Raw genomic sequence first — 20,378 nt, 5'->3', positions numbered from 1 at the left:
CTTGACGGCTAATAGCCAAAGTGGACCTTTTGTTATTTCCTATAAGCATTCTCCTGGAAAGTGCTTTGGAAGGGAAAAATAGAAGGGGATGGGGTTCTGGGCACAATGCCCCAAATTTGCCACTTTGGCATGTAGGTTATGTCAAGTTGAAGATGGTTAAGGTCCAACAGGCACAAGAAGAGCCTTTACACCCATACCAGGAAGAGAGCTATTACCAAAGATAACTTTTTTTTTTTTTTGACATTAAGAAAGATTTCTCTGCTTGGCATGGCAAACATTTGTTTACCAAATATTTGCTCTTCCCATCTTCTTGTGAATTATCTTCCTCCCCTTTGAAAGCCCCGGTCCCTATGCCCTTCTCCTTAGCTCGAGATGGCATAGAAACCTCAATTGCCTAACCACTGGGGAGCATCTCACGTCTTTGTGAGGTTCCTATATGTGCATAATTAAATTTTTTTCCCATTAATCCGTCTTATGTCAATTTAATTATTGGGCCAGCCAAAGAACCTAGAAGGGAAAAAGAGGAAAGTTTTGCTCCCCTACAAAGAAAAACATGGAGAATTACTATAGGGATTTCAGTATGTGTGTACGTAGGTATGTGTGTGTCTGTGTGCCTGTGTATGTGTGTCGTCCAGCCAACTTTTCTTATGCTCTAAGAGTTTGAGGGGGAGCAAAATATACCACCCCAAAATATGTCTCCTTGGCACATTGACTATTTTAAGCTGGTTATTTTTTAAAGGGGGGGAGGGGCAGAGGGAAAGGGAGGGAGAGAATCCCGAGCAGACTCAGTGTGGAGCCTGATGCAGGGCCCTATTCCATGATCCCAAGATCAGGACTTGAGCCAAAACCAAGAGTCAGAAGCTCAACTGACTGAGCCACCTAGGCGCCCCTAAGCTGATTATTTTTAAGAGACAGTAGACCCAGGTGAAACTCTGAAAACCCAGTAAAAGTTACCCTTTTGTACTGGACATTTACATTTATAAGGGAAATCTCCATTTGTAAGAGTGTCTCACTGACTGTACCAGGAAGAGGGGGATGGCTCTAAATCTCAAGAAACTCTTATCAGTGGAGAAGGTAATGACTTAAATCAACAATCTTACCCTTGTTTACTGTACTTTTCCCAGTCACCTCCCAAAACTGACTCTCCACCCCAACATCTTTTGTCTTTAGCCCAAGGTGGTAGTTAAGGTGATGGCGTCAGCCATTTTGGAGAGTTACTCAGATTTCCTGGGTTTCTGCCACATACACAGGAGATATACACATTATTAAACTTCTGTTTTTCTTCTGTTAATCTGTCTCATATCAATCTAATTCTTACACCAGCCAAAGAACCTGGAAGGGAAGCAGGGAACACTTTTCTGCCCCTACAACTTCTGCTGGGAAGAGCCGCTGTGAAGAGCTTCTGTAGTCAACGCTGTCGCCAGTGGAACTACCATTATCCCTTCAACCTGCTTCAGTTTTTCTTGTCTCCACCCTTGGGTTCTCATTCTCTCTTCCGCTTAGGGTGTTCCACTTACTCCCCTACACCAGCCCCGTCTCCACCTCTGAGAATCCCACCCAGCCGGCAGGACCAGGTTCAGTCTCACCTCCACTTCCTGTTTCTTCACTCTCTTCTTCGCTCTTCCTGGGCTGGACACACAGGGTCAGTCTCCAGTCCTGTACTCCAGTGGTTTGTGTTCTTCCCTGAGAGTGGGGCTGCCAGGTAGCTGTTCTGGTGATGCCCTGAATACAGGGGTCTGGCTGAGAGGGCAAATGGGGGCTGAAGCCAGGCACCTTTTCTAATTTATACAAAGACACTTTGTGCTAACAGTTCTGCCTGATAGAGAGATAGCTTCTTGAGGACAGGAACCAGATCATAAGCATCTCTGTGCCTCCCCCAGCATTTTGGCCAGTGCTCCCTGGAGTTCTCCTTGTGGGTGTCAAACTGGACTTTTCCCCCTCTACCCCAGTCCCCACCTTCTCTGATGGTTGATTTTATGTGTCAACTGGACTGGGTTAAGGGATGCCCAGATAGCTAGTAAAACTTTATTTCTGGGTGTGTCTGTCAGGGTGTTTCTGGAAAAGATTAGTATTTGAATCCGTGGACTGAGTAGAAAAAGATCCGTCCTGACCAATGTGGCCGGGCATCACCTACTCCACTGAGGGCCCCAATAGAACAAAAAGGCAGCTGAAGAGCAAATTCTCTCTCTCGCTTCTTGAGCTGGGATGTCTATCTTCTGCCCTTGGGCATTGGAGCTCCTGGTAGTGACTTGGACTGAATTATACCACCTGGTAGTGACTTGGACTGAATTATACCACCTGGTAGTGACTTGGACTGAATTATACCACCAGCTTTCCTGTTTCTTGAGCTTGCACGTGTCCTAGTGTGGCATAGCTCAGCTTCCAGAGTCACATGAGCCAATTCCTATAATAAATTTCCTCTTAAAGAGGCACCTGGGTGGCTCAGTCGTTAAGCATCTGCCTTCAGCTCAGGTCATGATCCCAGGGTCCTGGGATCGAGCCCCGCGTCGGGCTCCCTGCTCCGCAAGAAGCCTGCTTCTCCCTCTCCCACTCTCCCTGCTTGTGTTCCTGCTCTCGCTATCTCTCTCTCTGTCAAATAAATAAATAAAATCTTAAAAAAAATAAAAATAAATAAATTTCTTCTTACGTATCTGTATGTATACTACTGGTTCTGTTTCTCTGGAGAAGTCTAGCACACTTTCTCACCCATCATATCCAATTAACCGCCCTGTTCTGTTGATTCTACCTCATAAATAATCTCTCAGATCTACCCATCTCTGTATTTTCTTTGCTGCCCCCTCTAAGGTATTGCCATCTTGGAGTGCCTGGCTGCCTCAGTCAGTAGAGCATGCGACTCTTGGTCTCAGGGTTGTGAGGTCGAGCCCCACGTTGGGCATGGAGCTTACCTAAAAACAAAACAAAAAAACAAACCCACAAAAAACAGATATTGTCATCTTGCTTAGAATTCAATAGAAATTCTAAAAAAAAAAAAAAAAAAAAATTTCTCAGCCCCCCGTCTTGCTCCCTTCCTACACATTCTCCTCACAGAAAATTGGTCATGTCACACCCCATTGCCATGCTGTGGACTGAATGGTGTCCTCCAGCTTTGTCTCTCTATCCCCAACCACCCCTTCCCCACCCTGGGTCACCTAATCTTTCCATTCCTCAAAGACTTTATATTCTCTCTTTTATCCACACTTTTCCTTCTGCCTGATGTTCTTCCTGCCATCTCATGCCTTTAACTGAATAGCTCCTGTTCATTTTTCAAGCCCCAGCTTGAACATCACATTTTCTGGTATCCTAGATCAACCCCAAGCCCAGGCTAGATGCCCTTCCTAGATGCTCACACATACACACCCTGCATTTCCCCTATTACACTTTATGGCAGTTATGCCTTTATGTGTCTGTCTCCTCCACTAGACTGTGAGTTCTCAGAGAGCAGAAAGTATGTCTGTCTTATTTACGGTTATTTCCCTCCCCGATCTCTTCCCACAGTGCTTGATACAGTAAGAGCCCAGTAGTCATTTGTTGAGTGAATACTTGCACTCCAGAAATTCATTAGTTCTCATCTGGGAGAGCTTTTTCTTTTTTTAAAGATTTTAAAAATTTATTTTAGAAAGGAAGAGTGGGGGAGGGGCTGAGGGAAGGGGGAGAGAGAGAATCTCAAGCAGACTCCCCATTGAGCACAGAGCCTGACACGGGGCTTGATCTCACAACCCTGAGATCATGACCTGAGAGGAAATCAAGAGTCGGATGTTTAACCAACTGAGGCACCCAGGCGCCCCTCCCAAAGGAGAGCTTTTTTACACATGAATTCAGATGGTGCCAGTGGTAAATTTAACTTCATAATAAGAAAAAATTTTTTTTAAAAGACTGGCTATCTTTCATCAGCAGTGAGTATAATGGTATAAACTTAGCTGCACCAATTCAGATACATAGATCAGAATGAAGACTGTTGCAGGAGGCAGTGCGGGCGGGTGCGCTAAGAAAAAGAAAACAAAACACTCTGCAAGTTTGAATTTAGACAGAGCATCTAGGAAAATGCACCCCCCTCCCCCCGTATTTAAGCATTCCTTTAACTGTGTTTACTCAGTGGCTATGGTTTCCTTGATTTAGTGGTGGTTGTTTTTTTCCCGTGGTTTAAAGTAGCATTTATGAAAACTCCCAACCAGATGTGTTCTCTCCATAATCTGAACTCTTCCATGAACCCCGTACAGGGTTCTCATTATGATTCTTAGTGTGGCAATGATGAGGTTACACGACTTACCATCTTCCTACTTTGTCAGCTCCTTGAGGGCAGGAACTGTTTTCTTTCACGTTTGTAGCCCGAGCTCTTAGCAAATGCTTAACACGTAGTAGTATCTAGGGCACGTTTATTGAATAAATGGATGCAATAGTCAAAGGATCCACCTTGAGAGCAAACAATCGCTTGCAGCTCAGGCAGAGGCCAAGATGAAACAACATCTCATGCAGCGTCTAGTCTGCTGGTCCCTGTTCCTGTCAGCAGCCGTTGCTCTCTAGATGTTGTGCATAGCCCCTATTTATTTAATTGGAGCTTAACTGCATTGAAAGAGATAAATGTAGGTGAACTGGACTTCATCAAAATTAAAAGCTTATAAGCTGCAAAGGATACCATCGAGGAAGTGAGATAAGAACCCACAGAATGGCAGAAAATATTGGTTAAGTCCTTTATCTGTTAAGGATGGAGCATCCAGAGTATATAAAGAACTCTTACAATGCAACGATAAAAAGACAACCCACCCAGGGGCACCTGGGTGGCTCAGTCAGTTAAGCGTCCAGTTCTTGATTTCGGCTCGGGTCATGATCTCTGGGTTGTGGGATCAAACCCCGTGGCAGGCTCCATGCTCAGTGCAGAGTCTGCTTGTCCTTTTCCCTCTGCTCCTCCCTGACTCTCTCTCACTCTCTCAAATAAATAAATAAATACAATCTTTAAAAAAAAAACAAATAAATAAAACACAACCCACCCAATTAATACATGAGCAAAGGATCTGAATAGACATTTTCCCAAAGAAGATACGCATATTTCCAACAGGCACCTGGAAAGATGCTCAACATCATTAACCATTAGGGAAATGCAAGTCGGAACCACAATGACATACCACTTCATATCCACCAGGATGACAATAATAATAGTAATAATAATAAATGTTGGCAAAGATGTGGAGAAACTGGACTCCCCTACTTTGCTGGTGGGAATGTAAAATGGTGCGACTATTTTGGAAAATAGGCTGGCAGTTCCTCAAACAATTTTTTAAAGATTTTATTTATTTATTTGACAGAGAGAGACACAGTGAGAGAGGGAACACAAGCAGGGGGAGTGGGAGAGGGAGAAGCAGGCTTCCCGTGGAGCAGGGAGCCCAATGCGGAGCTCGATCCCAGGACCCTGGGATCATGACCTGAGCCGAAGGCAGACGCTTAACCGACTGAGCCACCCAGATGCCCCAGTTCCTCAAACAATTAAACAGAGATCATATGACCCAGCAATTCCGTTCCTAGGTATGTACCCAAGACAAGTGAAAACATTAACACAAAAACTCATAGGCGAATGTTCATGGAAACATTATTTATAATGTTGTAATTGCTAAAAAGTAGAAATAATCCACAATATATAAGGAATTCATGTAACTCAATAGCAAAACACCAAATAACCCAATTAAAAAAAGGCCAAGGACCGAACAGACATTTCTCAAAAGGAGACATCCAGATGGCTAACAGATATGTGAAAGGGTGCTCAACATCACTCATCATCAGGGAAACGCAAATCAGAACCACGATGAGATACCACCTCATACCTGTTAGAATTATTATGATCAGAAAGACAAAAGGTAACAAGTGTTGGTGGGGATGTGGAGAAAAAGGAACACTTGTGCACTGTTGGTGGGAATGGAAATTGGTACAGCCATTATGGAAAATAGTACAAAGTTTCCTCAAAAAAATTAAAGATAAAAATACCTTATGATCCAGCAATCCCACTTCTGGGTATATAGCCAAAGGAAATGAAATCAATATCTCGAAGAGTAATCTGCACTCCCATGTTCATTGCAGTACTATTCACAACAGCCAAGATATGGAAAAATTCTAAATATCCATTGACAGATGAATGGATAAAGAAAAAAAATATATATATACAGTGGAATATTATTAGTCTTTAAAAAGGAAAATCTTGCCATTTGTGACAATATGGATGAAACTGGAAGACATGTTAAGTGAAATAAGCCAGATGCAGAAAACCAAATACTGGATGATTTTACTTACATGTGAAATCTAAAAATGTCAAGCTCATAGAAACAGAGAGTAAAATGGTGGTTACCAGGCAGGCGGGGGTGGGGGGAGCGGTGAGGAGGAAATGGGGAGATGTTGGTCAGTGGGGGCAAAGTTTCAGTTTTTCAAGATGAATACACTCTGGAGATCTAATATACAACAATATGACTATAGATAACAACATTGTACCGTATAGCTGCAATTTGTTAAGGGGGTACAGTTTTTAAAAGATTTTGTTTTTAAGTAAACTCTATACCTAATGTGGGGCTTGAACTCACAACCCCGAGATCAAGAGTCGCATGCTCTACTGACTGAACCAGCCAGGTGCCCCGAGGGGGTACATTTTAAGTGTTCTCACCATACACAAAAAAGTTATAACTACGTGAGGTGATGGATGTGTTAGTTTCATTATAATGACTATTTCACATTGTATACTATGTCAAGTTGTACATCTTAAATACATGTAATTTTTAATTGTCAACTATAACAATAAAGTCGAGAAAAAGTAAAGATGTATACAAATTAAACTACCAAAAAAAGTGGAAACAACCTAAGTGTCCATCAACTAGTGAATGGAGTAACAAAATGTGGTATATCCTCGCCGTGGAATATTATTAAACCATAAAAAGGAATGAGTACTAACACATGTTACAGCTTGGATCAACCTTGAAAACATGCTAAGGTAAAGAAACATGTCAAAGAAGATCATGTGGGCTGGTCCGAGTGCAGTGGTGTTTACAATTAATTGATCACAGCCAGTTACAGATTTCTTTGTTCCTTCTCTACTCCCACTGCTTTGCTTGACTAGCCTTAAGAAAAAAAAGATTGGGGCACCTGGGTGACTCAGTCAGTTGGGTGTCTGCCTTCAGGTCAGGTCATGATCTCAGGGTCCTGAGATCGAGCCCAGCGTCAGGTTCCCTGCTCAGTGAGGATTCTGCTTCTTGCTCTTCCTCTCCCTCTGCCCCTCTCCCCCTGCTCGAGTTCTCTCTCTGTCTCAAATAAATAAAATAAAATCTTTAAAAAAAAGATCATGTAATATATTATTCCATTTATATGAAATGTCCAGAATAGGCAAATCTACAAATGCAGAAAGTAGATCAGGAGTTAAGGACTCACTGTCTGATGGGTAAGGGTTTCTTCCTGGGGAGATGAAGTTCTAAAATTCGATGGTGGCAGTGGTTGTACAACCTTGTGAATGTACTAAAAGCCACGGAATTATAGAATTCAGAAGGGTAAACTTTACGATATGTGAACTATATCTCAATAAAGCTGTTATTTTTTAAAAAAAGGGAAACAAATATAAATTTCCTATCACCCCAATTCACTTCCAGTCCTTGTCAGTGCTCACACATATATTTATTTGTGTATTTATAATCGGTGAGTGCCCAGTATTGTGTGCCATGCTTTTTTCACTTAATGTCATTTCACATACATTCCCATGTGTCATATTAACCTAGTTTATATGTTTGTCAATTTTAAAATAAAATTTAATCAAAGTGTAGCGGATATGTACACAGAAAAATGAACAAATCATATGAGTATAGCTTGGTGATTTTTCCCAGAGTCACCCATCTACTTGTCGTTTTGCATAGCAAAAATTACGTGCATCATGGTGCTGTATTATACTTTGCTTAGCTATTTCCCTATTGGGGGGGAACTTCTGAGTTGTTTTTGACCTTTCAAAATTATAAATAACAATGCTAGGATCATCTTTATATGTGTTACTGCCCAGTATACAGAGAATAACCCAAGTTATTTCTATATTCTCCAAACGAAGATTAATGGATCAAGAGTATGTCAAATACCTGTAGACCGCTTCTTCTGAAAATACAAATTAATTTCTAGTTCCATGAACCATATGTAACTGTACCTAACTCACCACAGCTTCACAAACAATAGGTTTTCTCATTTTAATCTTTACTACCCTAGTTACAAGGTGTATAATAGCATTTCACATCTGTTTTGATTTCTACTCTGTCATTGCCAGGGTGACTGTTCATCTGTGAGGTAATTTTTTGTCTGTAGTTCTCATGCAGAAGCTCCCCATCTCCTCTGGCCCCTTTTCTAGTTGCATCTGGATGTCAATTTCATGACTTTTTCTCAATTCCAAATGTATTTTAAGAGCGTGATCTCACTGATCATGTTTTCACATTTGTGTGTCCATCTTGCAGCTTTTAAAATATTTGTTTAATTTATTTAAATTGAAGTATAATTGACTATGCTGTATTTTATGTCATTGCAAAGCTGTCTATTAAAATGCGATAAATGATAGCCTCCATTTCTCTGATAAACCGTTTTCCCTCTTCCGCAGCTGGGGTAAAAATGTGAGTGCATTTTCCTCTTAATGTTTTTACCATACTTCAGGGGCGCCTTAAGTAAATGTAAATGTAAATGAACTGATTTTAAGCAGATAAAATACCAATTCAAGGGGCGCCTGGGTGGCTCAGTCGTTAAGCGTCTGCCTTCGGCTCAGGTCATGATCCCAGGGTCCTGGGATCAAGCCCTGCATCGGGGGCTCCTTGCTCGGCGGGGAGCCTACTTCTCCCTCCCCCACTCCCCCTGCTTGCGTTCCCTCTCTCGCTGTCTCTCTCTCTCTGTCAAGTAAATAAATAAAATCTTAAAAAAAATGTTTTTATCATACTTAAGTCTTTCATTCACCTCGAATTTATTTTACTCTGTGATTTAAACTATAGATCTAAGTTACTTTTATCCATACTGAAATCCATTAAGTAGTGATTTCTTTTTCTATTATTGTTTCTGGTTTGCCAGATGTTGAGTTATTAAATAATCAACTGTATTCCAGAATATTAATATTTCCTTGAGCATTTGAAATCCAAGTATACGTGTTGATGATTTGTTTAAAAATCTTAAAAGAATGAGTCTACAATAATTGTGCTCTTTCAGAAGAATTTTTCTAACAACTTGTCAAAGTCTACAAAACTGCTTTCATTTGTACGGTGTTAAATTTATACGCAAACATAGCTATCTTTACAATATTTGGTCCCTCAAGTATTATTTCTTCTTGGTAAATAGCATCATTTATTCATGTCCTTTCTCTACTTCTCCTGTTGGTATTTCATCATTTTCTTTTAGTGGATTTTTTTTTTCTCTCATATTAAGCGAATGACTAAGTATTTAATATGTTGTCATCATCATGAATCTCCTTTTTCATTATACTGTCTAGCTTGGTGTCACTCTTATTAGGAATGCAACTGACTTTTGTCATTTATCTTCTATTATACTGCTTTGCTGAAAATATTTAACTTTTAATGAACTTTGCATTGATGCCTGTGACTTCATTATATAATCCTGTCATTTGAGAGGAGTGATATTTTTATTTCTTCCTTCCACATACTTATAACTCATTTCATTTTCTTCTTCAATCTTATTTTATTACCAGGTTAATTAAGACTGATGAGAGAGACATCCTTGTCATATTTATGTTTTTAATAGAGCATCTCCAGTGCATCTTGCTCTTGATTTTAGGTGCGTATAATGATCCTGTTAAGAAAGATAATCTTTTGTATGTCAACCACACTTCAATTAAAAAAAAAAATTATATAAGGGAGTCCTCAACTCTCTTTTCACACCAAACGTCATTTGTAGAATAAATAATTTACCTCAAGATAAAAAAAAAATAAAAGAAAACTTCCATGCCTTTTTATTTTGTTTAACCAATGGAACTTTTGAATTTCGAGAAATGTCTTCTCACCATCTTCCAAATATGAGGCCTCAGCTCAAACAGCCCCAGAGGGGATTTCTTTTATAACCTTATCTATTGTGCCCACTCACCTCTGGCCACACTCTATCATGTCACTCTTATTTTCATCAGAGCCCTTATCACCGTATGAAACTCTTCCAGTTAGCTTGGGCCTCACTGGCTTCCCTTCCCCGTGTGAATGGAAGCTCCAGGAGAGCTGGGCTTTTTGCCTGTCTCCTTCACTGTTGTATCCCCAGTGCCTAGAACAGTGCCTGATTCACATGAGACAGTCGATACATATTTTTGAAGGCATAAATGGATATAATTTTATACTTTATCCATTAAAGTGATATATTAATGTGCTTCTATGGTTATAACATTTTTGTACCTAGCTCACAGCAGTTTGGTTGTTTTCTTTTTGTTATGGTATTATTTAGAATTTTAGTGTCCATAGTGATAAAACTAACCTGTAATTTTCTTTCCTCATCTTGTTGTTTTTGAGTATTTAAATAAAAACCATATTTGCCTCAAAAAACAAGTTTGGTAGTATACCTTTTTCTATATTTTTATTATTTAACGTACTGATTGTTTAATAGAAGAATTGTTTCTTGGAAAAATTCCCCAGTGAATCAATCAGAGCCAGGTGCCTGATTTTACATTATTTTCTTTTATTTTTATTTATTCTTAAATTTCAGCTTTATTGAGGTATAGCGACTACACTATTTGAATAGTCCTTTTTTTCTGTCATTTCCTCTATGAATAGTCTGTTCACGTTAACTTTCCTGTGTCATAATTGGTATTGTAAATATTGTGTAGGTCCTCCTTCCTAGCTACTCAGTTACCACTTTCATTAGCACGTAGCTGTGAATGATAATAACTCACCCATTTCAATCTTTAACTCATTCAACAAATACTTTAGAATTATTGCCCTAGGAGCTGGTGGCACAAAAATGAGGAAGACACAATTGGACCATAGTTTGATTGTAGAGTGTGCTAGTTAGTCTCTGTTTGTGGCCCCCTTCATCCCACCCCAATCCATTCTTTGCACTTCTCTGTGCCCTGGGAGTCTGACCTCTACAGACTCAACCATCAAGGCTCTCCTGCCCTCTGGCTTCAGGTAGGATTCCATCTTTGGGAGGTATGGGAGGTTGGCATATTTATGCCCCTGGCTTCCTGTCTTCTAGGTCGTGTTTTGATGGCGGCTTCATTCTTCCCTAACGCCACAGCTCCTGTCAGGCAGCCCCTCTGTTACAGCTCCAGTTCTTGCCATGGTCCCTGGTAACCTTAAAAAATAAAAGTGCCACTTATTTTACCAGCAAAAGGGGTTTATTTGGGAATAGCAGAGAATTACAATCTGGGACAAGCAAGTTACAGCAAAACCATAGGCAAGCCTAGAGGGAGAAGTACAAAAAGTCTCTTTTATCGAGGAAAGGAGGGCTGTTGTAAACAAGAAGCCCATTGGAGTAAACTGGGAGTTCCAAGTATAGTGGCTTCTCATTGGCTGAGCTGTGACCGTCTCTCATTGGCTGGGCTATTGCCAGGGGGGAGAGGAAGCCTTCCTTCCTCCCGCCGGGGTAGTAAAGCGGTATCCACCTGCAAGGTCCTTCTCTTCGTGCTGGGTTCTGCAATTGACTCTGAGTGGTAGGGAGGGAGAGCTGCCCCTGCCCAACCTCCCAACTCCACTGTAGGGAGGTTTCCCTTTATCGATTTTCACATCCCCTAACATCATTTCTGCTCCTTGCCTCTTAGGGCTAGGGTGGTATTGACTTGTTGCTCTCACTAGCCCCAGAGCGCTTCAGCATCACTTGTCAGTTCCCTTAACCCTGTGGGCATTATTGCAAACAGTCCCTTTATTAGTCTCCAGTAAAACCTTTTGGAGTGTGCCATCTGTTTCCTACGGGGAGCCTGGCTAATACAAGGAGACAGACAAATAAATGTATGATTAAAGTATAGTACAAAACGTGTTTTAATAGAGATATACATGGGGTGCTATGGAAACAGAGAAGAGGGGCATGTAATCCCAAGTGTTTTGAATTTCTCTCCTATGTGTTGTTAAATTGCTTTTCTCATCTCTGATTTATTATGGGTTTTTTTCTGTCTTGTAAATCATTTGACCAAAAATTCTGCTAATTTTTCAAAGAAACAGCTATTAGTTTGTTTACCAAATATTTTTGTATCTTTTCCATTTTGCTTATTTTTATTTGGCTTCCCTATTTCTATATTTTGGGTGGTTGCTTTATTCCCTTTTATTTTATTTTTTTAAAGATTTTATTTATGTATTTTAGAGAGAAAGAGAGAGCAGGGCGAGGTGCAGAGGGAGAGGGAGAGAGAGAATCTCAAGCAGACTCTGTGCTGAGCTCGGAGCCTAATGCGGAGCTGGATTTCACGACCGTGAGATTATGACCTGGGCTGAAATCAAGAGTCTGCTGCTTAACCCACTGAGCCACCCAGGCGCCCCTATTTCCTTTTAAAGGGCTTTAGTTCATCATGTTTCTCTCACCCTCTCTATCTTACTTATTAATACAGGCATTTACAATGACAAGTTCTCCTTTAAGTACTAAATTGGCAGTCTTCCATATATTATTAAATTCTTTATTTATATTTTCATTTAAAAACATTCTGTCATTTTGTATTCCATTTCCTCCTTGACTTGGAAGTAACCTAAGAGAGTTTTAAAAATTCGACATTGCTGTTTATTATTTAGTTCCACTCTTGCAATATATTTTGAATGTCATTTCATTATAGCCTGAGAATGTGCTATGTAGAATTTTTTTTTGTATATTTATAGAATGAACGTTTGCATTTTCTGTGTATGACTGGTTTTTGCGACAGTTCTGTAGTAACTGAAAATAAAGTGTTTTCTACTGTTTGATCATGAAGTGATCTCCATTTAATAATGCTGTCCAGCCCTGTGAGGCTCCTTCAAAAAGTTAGTCCAGCCCCTGCTTCCCTCCCCAGGTGCCACCACTTAAAGGGAGATCCCTGGAACATACCCTCCTTTTTTTTTTTTTTTTTTTAAGAGACCTGAACAAAGAACTAATCTGACTCAAACTTCAAGCCCTGTCCTGTTTTTGTTTGGTTGCTTTTGGCGGGGGTGAGGGGGCTGCTTTTTTTGTTTTTACTCTCCTAGCTGCTGACTTTGTTAGTCCCTTTCTGTTGTGCCTTAACTGATTCTTGGGAATGAAAGAATGAATGCTTCTTTCTTCCCTCTGACAACTTTTGCTGCTCCTTTGTGTCCACTTCAACTTAAGGCCACGTCAGGCAATGTGTCTCCTAGTTGCATCTGCCCTTCAGCCTTGCCATGAACTTATGGACAAATGCCACCTCCGTTTCTATGTTTGGCTTTGTTTGTCCTTTGCCTGCCTGTGACAGAGGTGGCTAGCAGGTCCATGAAAAACTATCCTGTTCCCTCTTGCATAGTGTGGAATTATTCCTGGGAGCTGGCTGTAAAACCAGGGACTACATTTCCCAGCACCCTTTGCATCCAGGCGAGGTCGTGTTCTCTCCAGTGGAACGTGAGGTGATATGGACAGTGTCCCTTCTAGGCTGGGGTCTCTGAGAGGTGGTGGGGTTTTTCCACTCTTCCTTTCCTCTTCTGATGGCTGGGAGCAGAGGACTCTGGGATTCTTTGACAATGGTAGGAACACAGAATGGAAGCAATTTGGTTTCTTAATTATTACAAAAGAAAGCTGCTCACCAACCAGGAGCATGCACATTCTACTCTGAATTCAGTGAGAAACTTCTAATGTGTTAGGCCACTGAAATGTTGGGGTTTATTTTTATTACATAAGCCACCATTGCCCTCATATACTGTGGACCCTCCTACTTCAAATATTAAGATTGCTAATTAAATTTAATTGGACTCTTCTGATATTTCTGTCAGTTTTATTTTTCAGTATATGTTGTTGCTTTGTACTTTGGGACATACAAATCGAGAATATTAGGTTTTGTTGATTTTCTTTTCATTTTCATTTTATTTTTCAAAATAATCTTGACACCCAACATGGGGCTCAAACTCACAGCCCTGAGATCAAGAGTCGTACGTTGCATTGACTGAGCCAGCCAGGTGCCCCAGGTTTTATTAACTTTTTATTAGGGTTTCCTTGTTCAATCTCCTATTCTTTTGTTGTGATATCTATATTGCCTTATATGATTAGAAATCACCGTTTTACTGGCATTTGTATCAATTATAACAGACCTTAAACCAGCTCTTAACTTTGAATCAGTTCATGCATTTTTATTTAAAATACATTTCTTGGGGTGCCTGGCTGGTTCTATCAGTAGAGCATGAGACTCTTGATCTCAGGGTCCTGAGTTCAAGCCCCATGTTGAGTGTGGAGCCTACTTAAAATAAGAAAATAGAATACATTTCCTTTTTTAAAAAAAGATTTATTCATTTATTTTAGAGAAAGAGAGAGAGAGAGCACGAGCAGAGGGGCGGAGGGAGAGGGAGAGAGAATCTCAAGCAGACTCTGTGCTGAGCAAGGAGATGATGCAGGGCTCGATCTCATGACCCTGAGATCATGACCTGAGCCAAAACCAAGAGTCAGATGCTCAACTGATTGTGCCACCCAGGCGCCCTTTTCCTTTTTTTTTAAAGTAAGCTCTACACCGAACATGGGGCTTGAACTCACGACCCCAAGATCAAGAGCCACATGCTTTACTGACTGAGCCAGCCAGACGCCTTTGTCATTCTCCTTTTTAGAAGAGAATTCAACCCATATATATTGTTCCTATAATGGATACCCTGCCAGTGGGACACACTAGGTGTGTGACCTTGGCCAAGTCTTCTATTCCCTCTCAACCTCAATTTCCTTATCTATTAAATAGGAACCACATATTACAGGATCGCATATTACATATCACATATTACAGAAATTCAATGAAATCAACATCTGAAACAGCCCTGTTGGACTGTGTTGACAATTTGCTTTAGATTTTCTAGAACCTAAAATATATACCTTTCCAAAAGAGACTTCAATTCGGTTGGATCCTTGTGATAATAGCTTCACTTCACATAGTTTTACATAGATTTTCCATTGTGATTTTTTTCTTCTCTAGAACATGAGGGACAAGATTTCTAGGCATCCTTTAAATATTTTTAAAAAGATTTTATTTATTTATTTGAGAGAGAGCACGCATGTGCATGAGTGGGGGGAGGGGCAAAAGGAGAGGGAGAGAATTCCCAGCCGACTCCGTGCTGAGTGCCTGTCGCCGGGTTCCATCTCATGATGCTGAGATCATGACCTGAGCCGAAATCAAGACTTGGACGCTCAAATGACTGAGCCACCCAGGTGCTTTTTTTTTTAAACATTTTTTAAAGGTTTTATTTATTTGTCAGAGAGAGAGAGCACAAGCAGGGGGAGTGGCAGACAGAGGCAGAGGGAGAAGCAGGCTCCCCGCTGAGCAGGGAGCCCGATGTGGGACTCGATCCCAGGACCCTGGGATCATGACCTGAGCCGAAGGCAGACGCTTAACTGACTGAGCTACCCAGGCATCCCCACCCAGGCACTTTAAAAATACTTTAAAAATTTTCCTTGGATAGCTCAATAATGCCCCTCATCTCAAAGTGGAAATGGTTGATATTGTAGGTAGCAGGATTTGGACCCAGATTTCCTGACTCTTAAATCCAGAGCTCTTTCCAGGGCATTAGGATTGCTAGTAGAAGATGAGGCAATAACTTCTCTCCTCATCTTTCACTACCACCACTATTAAAACAAAGCCACAAAACCAGTGACCCTTTACATAACTCAAAAAAAATCATGAAAGGTGTGGCAGGTGGTTTAGCGCCATTGAAGTTTGATTGAAATTTGGGATGTTCCCCCTTCAATTAACTTAGTAATCCCTAGATATAATAGCTTTTGGGGTGATTAAGAGATTTGGAAACAATGATGCAGGATAAGTTATATGAGAGACAACCTTATAATGCTGCTGATTTGTTACATAATTGTCCTAAGTCTGACTGCTAGTGACACCAAACAATGCTTTGTTGTTCTCAGAAACTTTGAGAGAGTAACTCTGGTATGACATCATAACTTCCCAGAGAAAATATAGCTTTCAATGAGCAATCCATTTGTGGGTTAGGAAGAACGTTTTCTGGGGACAGAGAATGAGTATCCAGTGTTGTGGTTGTGCAGCGAGATCCATAATTGTGTGTTCCCGAGGGAACAGGTTCAAGAAGGACATCTCAGAGGGAAATTCAGCCCTTCTCTGTGGCTCAAGTGTGACCATGGGAGCTGAAAAGTAGATGTATGAGAGGCTAGAGCCAGGTCTGGTCATTGAGGAAGGTCGTCTCTTGCATGGTATGCTTTGAGAGCCAGTGGAAAAGTCTCCCCCTCACTCCACCCTGCCCCCTCCCCACTGATGCTGGAAAGTTCATCTGAGCATCCTTGTGTTCAGCATTACCATCTTTGAAGAGGGTGCTCATTGTGATGAGCACCAGGTGATGTATGGTATTGTTGAATCACTGTATTGTACACCTGAAACTCATATAACACTGCATGTTCACTAGACTGGAGTTAAAATAAAAAAATAAAGTAGGGAAAAAGAAAAAAAAAATACAAATCGCCCCAATACCACTACCCATTCAGCTACCAGCTCCTCTGCATGAATGAGTTTCGCAGACCCGTTTCCTTTTCTTTCCTTTCAGAAGCAAGCTTTGGTTGCTTCGGGAGGCAGGGTGGGCTGGGAAGGCAGAGAAAGCTTTTACCTGCCTGATGCACATTTTCCTTGGCCATTTTGGACCCGGTTCCCTTGGCCTTGTTAGAAAGCCCTTTTCACACCTCATCTGCACCACAAAAGCTTGAATTCCTGGAGACCTGGGTCTCCACAGAAGCCCGGGAGACCTTTGTAGGAGTTAATCTTTAGGGTCGTGTGGGTTCAAGACCCTCAGTGGGCCTTGTGTCTGGGAATGTGTGGGGCTGGGGAAGTGGGGGTGGAGCTGCTCCCTCATGGGCCAGGCCTGCCTTTCCAGCCCCTCTGCTGCTTCTCCACAGTGGGAGTCCCCTTGGGAAGAAGGGCTCCCCTCGAAGGAGCTGGCTGATGAGGAGGGGAATGTGCCAGGGAATGGAAGACAAATGTTCAAATTCCAAAGGGGAAGGGTGGAGTTCACAAGGAAACCACTGACTTAGGTATATGATTTCATGTACAGAAGAAAAAAAATGTTACCTGACTCACAGCTGGTGGAGGGGAAAAAGGAAACGGGGGGAACTGTGAGGGGCGGGGACACTCTTCTGTCCTAGCTCCTGAGAAACAAAGGCAGCTGGCCTCTGTGGGTTCCCTCCCAGTTCCTAAGGCTCAGGCCTTCTTGGGCCATTAGACCACCGCCAGGGGAGGGCCTGAGGCAAATCATGAAGAACGGAGAGTTGAGCTTTGCTGTTCTCCTCACCTCTGCCTTCAGTTCCCATCCGGGACCCTTTCCTTTCTCTCCTGTCCCTTCTCCTTTTAGCATGATGAGCTGAATGCTTCTCAAGTGTCTCAAGTACCTTAAGAAAAAGAACCTAAGGCCTCATTCAAAATCCAGGGGCGACAGGGCGCCTGGCTGGCTCGGTCAGTAGAGCCTGCGACTCTTGATCTCAGGGTCATGAGTTCAAGCCCCTATGCTGGGCGTGGAGCCTACTTTAATAAACAAAAAAACAGAGTTTAAGGGTGACATTTTCAGGTGGCATCTTTCCCAGGGGAATTGGTTTTTTTTCAGAGGACAGTGGAATCAGAAGAGATTACCTCACCCCGAGGCCTGACTCTAACTGAGGAATCTCAGGACAGGTGGGGATGGGGCTCCGTGTCCCTGGAAGGGCAGGGCCCAGTCTTGAGAAGCTCAAGGAACATCCCAGGGAGAGGGCATTCTGAGCCATTTTCCAGCCCACAACTGCGTGTCCTGGGCTCTCCACCACGCCCCAGAATGCACCTCTCTGCCATCCTGGCAACAGCATCCAGCCCTTTCTGTCTGCTCTCCTCAGTGTATATAATGATACCTCAGGCTGAGGCTGTATTTGAATGAAGTCCAAACAGTCTGCCTTGCCTTCGATCAGAATTCAGACAAGCAGGAAAACCCTCCAAGCCTCACCTGTTTGTGGTTAATCTCCACCAATCAGAGCCCGACACTCAAAATGCAGTCACAGAGAATTAAGAGTATCCAAACGGAGGGGAGAATCTCCTAATCCCCCCTTTCCCAGGCCCGGAACCAGAGAAAGCCGAGCAGAGAAGGTGGCTTTTAACATTTTTTAACAAATGTCAAGTTTAACATTAATGTGTTTAGAAAAGCACCCAAGATCATTCTTTTTTAAATCTGTTTTGTAAACTGCCAGCCAGCGGGCCTCCCAGGATCATTTTCCATTTGTTGGGCCTCCTAGATGACAACTGTCCCTCAGAGACCCCGGGGCAGCTAGAAGCACCCTCCTATTGATAAGGAAAAATAAGAAAAAAAAGAGAGAGGGGGGAGTCGTGAGAAGAGAATCTTGGAGCAAGAGCTAAATGTATTCAAAGACGAATTAAAATTAGGAGTCAGCCTGGAAAAACAGATGGCTTGAAAATGACCATTCCAGCCTCCATCGGGGAGCGTTCCCCTCCCTCCGCCGGCCCCCTCGTGCCTCCCTGTGGAACCAAACAGGGGTTCCCAGGCCCGGTCTTCAGGCGATCCTGTGAATCAATTGCCTTCTTGTTTGGTGAAGAGAGTAAGCCATTATTTACAGTTGTCTCTCGGGAGCCTCCAGGAGATGCAAAATAATTGTGGTTCCCAGCAATGTGATTAATGTGTGTGTTAAGAGATGCCCCCGCAGCCAGAACAGAACAGAAAAGTGAGGAAGTACTTGATTCCAATGGGTGTTTAAATTGGAAAAGCTCACATATGACTTTCCAGCCAAACAAAGGAGGTGACTTGAGGGACATCTTTAAAATACATTGTTAATGCTTGTTGGGGCAAATGCCTTTCTTGGATTTTAGGGAATCGCTTCAGATTGGTGTCCCCAGGGCTGGCCGGAGCCAGGGGAAGCCCGAGCCCTGTGAATTATTGGCCTGGCTTGCATCTGGGAGGAGCCTAGCTTTAGAGTGGGTCCTTCTGGACTCTTCCAAACACACAGCGGCTCCAGGAAGGTAGTCTCCACCCAGGCCTTTGCAGCCAAGAGAAAACCTGGGGCCCCTCATGAGAGAGACATGGGTAGAGGGGAGAAAGGCATGGGAAAAACAAGAGGATAAACATTCCAAAAAGCATGAGAAGAGCCTCCAGAGAATTTCCGATTTTCCCTAAATCTACTACTTGAATTTTAAGTGCATGTGCATTCATTTTTCCTTCTACAATTTCTTCATTAAAAACGCAGGGGCAAATCCCTTTGCTGTGGACTGAGTTCAGGCTCGTCAGCTAGAGAGCACACCTGCATCAGGGTGGGGGAAAGCACATTTCCTTCCCTCTCAACATTTGTCTTTTATTTGGGCAAATCAGGAAAGGGAATTCCTCTCAACCCAACTGACTGACTCTGTGGAGGAAAAAAGACCACGGGGGCAGAAAAAGAAAGAGTGTTTGTCAGGCAGACACAGAGCTGAGCTTCTAAGACTCCGCCGTCCCCTCCTTTGGGTGACGTGACCTTGGGCCAGCCACTTCCCCTCTGGGGGCCTTCGTTTCCTCTTCTTGAAAATGGAGAGGGGAATCATCTTTAAATCTTCCCAGCATTCCGTAGGTTTGCCTGGGGAGTGAGCTCTTCGAGAAGACACTAAGAATGGGAACCGATTTGCATTCTGGGCCAGCTAGCATCTTAAGTTAGTCTAGCTTGATTGTCTTCTCAAGGAATCCCCTAACGAGTAGTGGTATACTTAGTCGTTTGATGAACACTAATGGTTTTTATTAGCCTGCTATTCTAAGTGAATTGTCCGTGCATCTCTCGGTGTAATTTGGTGCCAACAGGTTTCAAGCACATAGAACTGGTACAGGACCAGGGTGCGTCTGGAGCATGGGCCTTGGAGGTAGGCAGGTCCACGTTTGAATCCAGGGCTCTCTGTGCCTCTTACTGGATGAGTGGCCTTCGACACATTACTGGATCTCCCTGAGCATAACTCCTCATTTGCGCAAAGGGTTGTGGTAAAAAACTCCTGCAGTTAGAGCAAACACAAATGAGGCACTAGCACAGTGCCTGGGACGTAGTACTCAAGCAGTGTGGCCGCCATCGGTATTTGCCGGGCTAATACCAAGCAATCTACTTCTGTTTGCCATGGTGTGTGGTTAGAAGGTTCTTTCAGCGTTGAGTTTGCTGTCGGGTTCTCTGCCTCTCTTCTGCTCTCCCTCTGGCCCTGTCCATCCCTCTCCCCACCTTGTCTTCCTCTCTCCCCCCCCAACATTTCTCTTTTCCTCCCTCCGCTTGTTCTCTCCCCGACTTCCCTACTCCTCTACACCCTCTCATACAAGCAG

The sequence above is a fragment of the Mirounga angustirostris genome, unplaced genomic scaffold (assembly GCF_029215605.1).
Source record: "Mirounga angustirostris isolate CCGP_5_RB_7025 unplaced genomic scaffold, mMirAng1.0.hap1 SCAF_11, whole genome shotgun sequence".
In the NCBI taxonomy this organism is placed as follows: domain Eukaryota; kingdom Metazoa; phylum Chordata; class Mammalia; order Carnivora; family Phocidae; genus Mirounga; species Mirounga angustirostris.
Note: the sequence above shows the minus strand (reverse complement) of the source record.